The following is an 8,125-nucleotide window of genomic DNA, read 5'->3' on the forward strand; positions in this document are numbered from 1 at the left end:
ATGTTTAAAACTATGAAAGCACTTTGTCCAAAAAAGAAAAAAAAAACAAAAACAAAAGCATTTTTTTTTCTTCCATTTGCTGCTAAATGGCCTGGTGTGAATGCTGCAAGTGTACATGATGACTACTTGCTTGGATAGGTCTATTGCCTGACTTTGCTAGGTCTGTAAACTAGCGAGGAGCAGGTGTGTGCAGCCTGATGGGGGTTAGATCTACACATTTCTAGAGCCATGAAATGATATGAACGCACAAGAGCATACCATTGCATGACTTTGGGAAACCCAGTGTCTTGACAGGATAGGTCTATTTCCTGGTCAGGGACCGAGTTAAAGTATGTTTGTGGTCTTAAAAGAAAACAAAAAGAAAACAAAAAGAAAAAAAAAAGAAAAAAAAAAAGAGGGTTTTGATTCCAGGGCCCCTACATTGATCTTGATGCTGACCCCCTTGGCGTCATGATTCATTTGCCTTCAGTAGAGGTTTCCTATGGAAAAACTGATTCTGCTTTGGCTTCCTCTTCAGGGTGATGTACAGTGTAGACACATTTCTTCAGAGAGCTATATTGTTATCATTTGTAAACTGATTTCTACTTGTGACTTATTGAGGAGGGGGTTTAGCCTGGGGCGGCCAGGAAGAGCTCGTTTGAAAGATGTTCCCGGCCGCCTTGGGGGAAGTTACTATATCACTGTACTGTATGGCAAGCCAATTACAAATGGAGACTCAATCCGGACACTTATTGCCTTCTTAAATAACATACACACAAACAAAAATAACACGGCAGACACGTCAGCTGCCAAGAGGCATGCTTGACATTGTTTGGCTGATATGGTAAACAACAACAACAACAACAACAACAACAAATCAATTCAGCCTGATTGGCTCAAAACAACCTTGACTGAAGTAGCAGACGTGGTGAAATGTATCTTTAAAAAAAAACAAACCAATGGCTTCAAAGGTTCGAAATACTTGCGGGCCTTTTGGAGAGATGCTTTCGGGTATAATTTCATCCAGGTCTGGCAGGGGGTCAACAGTGGTTAAAGGGCCGCTGGTTGACGGCCGGCTGATTAGAGAAGCGTGTGTGTGTTTTGCTGTCAATCACAAGGCTGGTTACAAGAAAGAGTCCTCACAGGTTTTTACATTTAACATAATAGGCGCAAGCTGTGCAACTTTACATTCATACCAGGAGACTCTGTGGCATTTTAACAGTCAAGGAAATGAGTGAAAATCCACGCCAGTAAAAATATTCCTTTATTCTTTTTATTTCTGATTACATAACTCCTATACAGTCAACCATTAAGCTAATAGAGTGTGTAACTTTGTGCTACTCTTGTCCAATAAAAGCTACGTGGATCCATAAAGCTCTTCTTCAGCAAATCAGGGTAATATCGTTCTTCTATCTGACATATGTGATGACATATAAAATCAAAAGAAAGTATATTTATGTATTCCAACTATTGTCGCAATTCTTTACTCTGTACAAAATATTGTATGTACTGTATGTTTGTGTGTGTTATGAATTGTCAATGTCAATCACTATGGTGCAATGCTCTATACAAGTTAAAAACAAAGGCCAACAGACTTGTTACAAAAACTCAAATAATGTCACCGTTTTGTCCAAATTGGTCTTCAAACAAACACAATCTGCAGCATCTTCCTCTCACAAAGGGTTCCACTCTGATTTCCAGCCGTGATCCAACTGTGGTTTGTCACATGGTGCTGATAACCTTTCATTGTCCAAGAAATGTTACGAGGATTCGAAAAGCATCCGTATTCAGACGTGTGTACAGAAAACACTGTCCATGTGACTATTCAGTCTGTCATCAGACCACCCAGATCACTTTCACTGACTCACTGTTGGACTAATCAGAGGAAGACTTGCACTGTTTCTTGCTTAAAACAACAACACAGTTTCTGTGTTATTGACTTGTATGATCATTATTGTTAAGCATACCATTAGTTCTTTTGTAAAAGCCAGTCTCATGGATTTGATACCACCGCTCAAAGCCATAGAGGTATAATAATGGATCACATGGAGGTAGTTTCATTCAAATGCAGCATGTTTGAATTTGACTTGGATTTGCATAGAAGGCTCTCTTGAGGATTTATAGGTTAATGCTTTGTTTTACAGTCTGACATAATTTCCAGAAATGTCCAGTAAATTTCCTCCAGTAGAGCTGTATGTAATTTGGTGCTAATTTCTGAGACTTCTAATCATGTTAACTCCACTCCAGCAGGTCAGCTCAGTCTGCCTTTTTTTTTTTTTTTTACAGGCAATATTATAAACAGTTAGTGATTATTTACTTGGTTAAATAATCACAGGATGGCTGTCTGCTGCAGCCAATAACTGATAGAGACCAAAACAGAGCTAAAAGGAGAGTCATGTGACCTGACAACAACTTTTAGTTGACACCACATGTTTACAGCATATTGTGGCTGTATCAGAGCAGGGTTTTCTTGTTTGTTTGTTTTTTAAGATCATACTGTTTGCTTTTGATACTATCAAAATAAATACAGTAATTGTTTCTAAGAATCTTCTTAGGAAATTGTGGACCTGTAAAATAAACATTATCAAAAATCTTTATAGGAATAAAAACTGTAAATGACCTACCCTCCGGCTGGCTGTGCTGTCAGATCTAAGAGTCTGGCTTTGAGGCTTTTTTATTTGGCATTTCAAATGCATATCCTGTCTTGTTTGAACCCATGTTGCTCGTAAAAACAAAAAACCAAAACAACCCCCCCCCCCAAACATCTACTACTACCCTCCACATTTTTCCCAAAAATGAGAATGCAGCAGTCTTTGCATGCCGATTCCCTGCATAGTGCTGAGAGAATCAAGTGAAGTCTGTGAGTTCTTCACAGATTGGGAAATCATTTTGGAAAGGGTCTTCATTGTCACAAAGTTGTTGCATGGCTTTTTTGGGCTCTCTGTACTCTGTTGTATGATTTCATACTTGCTGCTATTGAATGAGCACAAAGAGACATCAGATTTTGGTTTAGTGTGTCCACACCACAGTTGCGGTATATTTATAACACACATACCTGTTTTTGCTCCCCTCAATCTTCCTTTTTTTTTTTTTTTTTTTTCCTCTCCCTGTGGCAGTTAAAAGACCAACAGCATTACTCACCTTGCACTTGGTTTGTACACTTAGAAGGAAAAAAATATTTTGAATATGATGCCTGCTGAACCAGGTGCCTTAATCAGTTATATGAGAACACAAATCTGCACCTTCTGTCAGTCTGGAGGGGGTTTCCCTACAGAAACCAGGGACTGGGTTTCCCAAAACCTAAACTTGAAGTTCAATAATGAAATGAAAACCTCATCTGAACCCTAAATCAATGCATTTTATAGAGTAGCCAACCTTTAGCAGCAGGTGAGAGCCGTTTGTCATGTCTCGATCGTAGAATAATTTTCCTGTGGGATGTGTTGCTGAAGAAGAGCACCTTGTAAATTGACGTTGTTTTGGGAAACCTGGTTCTGTTTTTATCTCTTTCTCTGCCCACTATGCCACGTTATTGTGTATTCTGTATTGGCTGCTGCTGCTGCTATCACTGCTGGTGTGTCCGTGTAGACAAGAGCAAACTTCCACTGTGTGTGAGACAGAGGAAGGCTTGGGCCTGCTTTTTACCTAGACAGTTACAATGCATTCTTTTTATTCTAAGGTTTCGACATGGAGCACTCTGCTGCTGCCTTTTGAGACCTTTTTCAAGACAGGAAAAAAAAAAAAAAATCCCACATAAAAGCGAACTTTCCATTTCTTAACTTTGCTATTATGAAGTGCCAGACCCTCCTTGAAGTCAGTATTGGCACTGAGTCGCAGGTTGCGAATGAAGCGACAAACTGAGCATGGAGGTACACTGTGGTGCTAATCTGTCAGTGGCTGGGTGCTAACATGGCTGTGTTCAATAGCTGTATTAGCCATATTATTCCTTCTGTTGATGACTTTGGTCAGTCTCGTGTTTCTGACTGCTGACCTCCTGTATGCTGACATAGCGAGGTATAATTCTGCTGCTGCTTTGCTGATGAATGTAGACTAGTCTTCCTCAGCAGGATCATACAGACAGACGAGAGTGTTTGGCAGAGCTTTTCCTGTTGTTCAAACAGAGGGAGACTCTTGTCATCAGGATCCAGAAAGATTATGAATGTTGTATCTTTTAATGGCCGCTGTCCTGCTTGTATGTTTCAGCCTTTTTTGTAATTAATATTATGGTTTGATATTTATGCGCTGACTCTCTCAAATGTTGCACCCCCCCCCCCTAAATTATATTTTATTGTTTTCTCTGACTCCAGTGTTCTTGCCATTCCTTTATTTATTTGTTTGATCCTGTAATTTAACAATGCAAGGAGACAATGATTGAAACTAGAGTTTAAAGCTTTCCACTGAAGCGGGCTTTACCACAGGTCAGAGACGTCATGAGTATCACAGATCATAAATCAAAGTCACAATGAAACTAGAAACTGTAAATACAGAAATATTTATTTTTTTGATAAAGATCTCATTAGTGTGGAAGAGGCCACCAAAAAAAAAAAAATACAGGGGTCATGACTTTTCTGTCTGAATTTTTGACCTTTTTGACTTTAGGATTCTAGAAAAAAAAAGTCTAAATTCTGAGATTATAGTCTGACTTCTGAGGGGAAAAAAAAGTCAGAATTCATGACCAAAAGTATTTTTTCAGTAGCCCTAATCCTCTGGCATAAATTAGAAGATTTCAAATTTTCCCACATCTTCTGCTCTAAATAGCATTTTTTTTACATTGCTGTAAGTATTCTAGAGATGCACATGGTTGTTAAATAACATTCAGTTAGAAGGTAAATAAACCAGTTTAAATTTAGTTAGTTGGATATACTTACTAATATTTACTCCTGCACAAACACAGGTTATCATTGGTATGACTCAGAGCTTCATGAAGTATTCTGTACTGAGATGTATTCAGACATACTCTTGGGATAATAGTCTTTCTCCCCATTAAACAAAGGTTTTCAACCATTTTTTAAGCAGTGATCATTTGCTTTCTTATCCTAAGCTGGCTGAGGAGTTTGATGCCACCTCAGCCAGCTAGTTGGCTTACCACAAAGACTGGAAATGGGAGACACAGTGGGGTGGTTCTGCCCAAAGGTAAAAGCATCCACTCAGCCAGCACTTTAAAGTCACATCACAGTTATCTAGTTTGTACAAATAAATTCTCAAAGAAATGCATGCTTTATAGGTGATATATCTTGGCCAGGCAACCAAAAGAAACTCCAGATGTTGGCTGTGATGAAACAGATTTAAAATAAACAGAACTTAGAGCAGATATCAGAATAAAGATGGTATAAGTAGTAAACAGGGTGCTGTCAGACTGCAGTTTCATTGTGAGTTTGAATTATCGCCGTCTGTGAGGCCCATGAAGTGGAAGTTTGATCCTCCACAGCCTCTGAGCTGAGGTCAGGAGTTGGCTTGCTTGCCGTCTCTTTCTTTTAGTGGGGAAATCAAAAAATTTGTTCAGTTTTATGGAAGTAAAACTTTACCACTGCGCCAGAGATGTTTTGCCCCTTCTAGGTGCTTTTTAATTTTTTTTATTATTTTTTCAGAAGGGCTTTGGTTTGCAGTTGTCTTGTCAGGGAACCCCTGAGATTAGCCAGGGGTCACTAAAGGCTGGTGGGCAGAGACCCCTCACTCTCCCCTTGCAATGAATGATGGGGAAGGGTTAATTTCCTCTTCTTGCAGACTGATTCAAGTAAACAACCACCCACACTTGACAATAAAAAGAAAACCCCTCTTTCTATTTCTACACATGTTCAACTCATCATCCAAACACTGCAGTGATTTACATCTCCTTCCAGATTTGCCAAATGCATGAAGCAAGGGATGTTTAACAAAAAGAAAACATTTAATCGAGAGCATCAGTTTGGTTTCTATTCTCTTTATAAATTTTAATAATGACATACAGAGGATTTTAATAGGAAATCCATACAAGTCCAAACATGTAGAGGATGTGGAAGGTATCGGCCATCCTGAGCTCCACAGCTACATGCCATTGTTATGATGCTTCTGGTCTTGTATGGTATTTGACTCGATCAACAGCATGGGATCTTTCTGTAGTTAGTCCTGTGTGTATTCCTCTCCCCAGTCTCAGTAGGAGGGCTGTACTTCATTGCTAAGTGCTCTATAATAGATCTCTTGGTGATTATAATTTCATAAAGAAGCAAAACCTGCAGAAAGTGTATCCTGCTGAAACTAACTTGATCCTCTCTTTAGCAATGACATCTATATTTGTAGTTCACATATATGCCTGTTCAAATACAATATCTTGACAGTTGTTATATTTATGTTGTGTAATAAATGTTGTGCTGGGTTTATACTTTTGTTCTAACTAACTTTTTAACATTTTTTTTTTCTTGGAGGCACAGTGGGTGGCTTTATGCACAGACATGGAAAAGTAAAAAGACATGTATTGTATTGTATTTTTTTTTTTTGGTTTGTACTGTAACAGCCCGATTCTGTTTCAGAGCTTCTGACAGTTTTTGTCTCTGGCTGCTCCACATTCTGCAGACACCTGCCCTGAATCTCTGTTGTGTTATCGTGCCTCTTTATTTTTTTTGTTCTTTTTTTTTTAAATCATTTTTCTCTGTTGTATCAGCCGGGAGTTGGTACCACAGATCTGCTTGTAACCATGTTAGTCTGATTATGTTTATTGATTTTAATATCAAAGTAATAAAACCATTAGCACCCCAGGCTGACTCTGGTGTATTTAATTGACTGAGTGAATTGTGCAAGTTTCCACTCAGATTTATAAAAATGCTTTTTGAATTTTCATTGTTTAAAATATTCTTTTAAGCAGTGATTTCACAAAAAAAAAATTAGCATACACTCACCAGCTTATTAGGTACAGCTTGTTAATGCAAATATCTAATCAGCCAATCACATGGCAGCAATGCAATTATTAAGGCATGTAGACATGGTCAAGACAGCCTGCTGAAGTTCAAATTGAGCATCAGACTGTGGAAGAACAATAACTTATAAGTGACTTTCAGTGTGGTTATTGGTACCAGGCGGGCTGGTCTGGGTATTCCAGAAGCTGCTGATCTACTGGGATTTTCCCACAACCATCTCTAGGCTTTACAGAGAATGGTCAGAAAAATTGAAAATATCCAGTGAATGGCAGTTCTTGGTCTTGATCAGAGGAGAATGGCCAGACTGCTTTGAGCTGATGGGAAGGTGACAGTAAGTCAACAACCAACTTGTTACATCCAAGGTAGAGTAGAGCATCTCTGAATGCACAACAAATAAATTTAGTACTTTTAAACACATTCAGAAAAGGAATACATTGAAAAAGAAAGTCCTTACGATTAGGCTCTATTCATGGTTTTATTGTCTCTTGTATATGGCACTCTAAAACTCTTCTACTCTTGTATTGCGCTCTAACAACTTTCTAATCCTGGAACAAGTTTTGGCAGTTTGTTCCTATTTAGACAAAGCACAAAATATATCAGAACTCTGAACCTCTGTGTCTATGTCTGTTCTGTTATCCTGGCAGGATTACTGCAGGGGACATGAGTCAGACAGAGCCTCTTTTTGTTCTCCTTCACAGGATTTCAGCAAAGATGATGTAGCTGGTGTAATAATAACAGTATAGTCTCTATCCAACAGATGACCCCTCATGTTAATAAAAAAGGTTAGTAGTTATCTTGGTAAAAGCAAGGGTTTAATGAAGACTAGTAGCTTGTTTCTGTGAATTAAAAACCACTTTTGAGTGTTTTAAATATAGTTAAGATTCTAATTTTAAAATTATTAAGAGACCCATTAGTGGCTTTGTTTTGCGTGGTGTTTAAACATTTGAAAACACATTTAAATTTCAGTGTAGATCCAATCTCTCTAATAAGCAATGCCAGAATTATAGTGAGGCAATAAAATGTAGCTTCATATATATATATATATATATATATATATATATATATATATATATATATATATATATATATATATATATATATATATTTTTTTTTTTTTTTTTTTTTTTTTTTTAATGAATTGGAAAATCCTGTTCTTTTAAGTGGGCTTTTGTTCCAATTTAAAGTCAGAAATTTGTTTGGTTTTATTTCACGGATCGTTAACACTGACAGCACCGTTAGCCCTTCGCCTTTAGCTCTTT

This window comes from Archocentrus centrarchus, chromosome 14 (assembly GCF_007364275.1).
Source record: "Archocentrus centrarchus isolate MPI-CPG fArcCen1 chromosome 14, fArcCen1, whole genome shotgun sequence".
NCBI classification, from domain to species: Eukaryota; Metazoa; Chordata; class Actinopteri; order Cichliformes; family Cichlidae; genus Archocentrus; species Archocentrus centrarchus.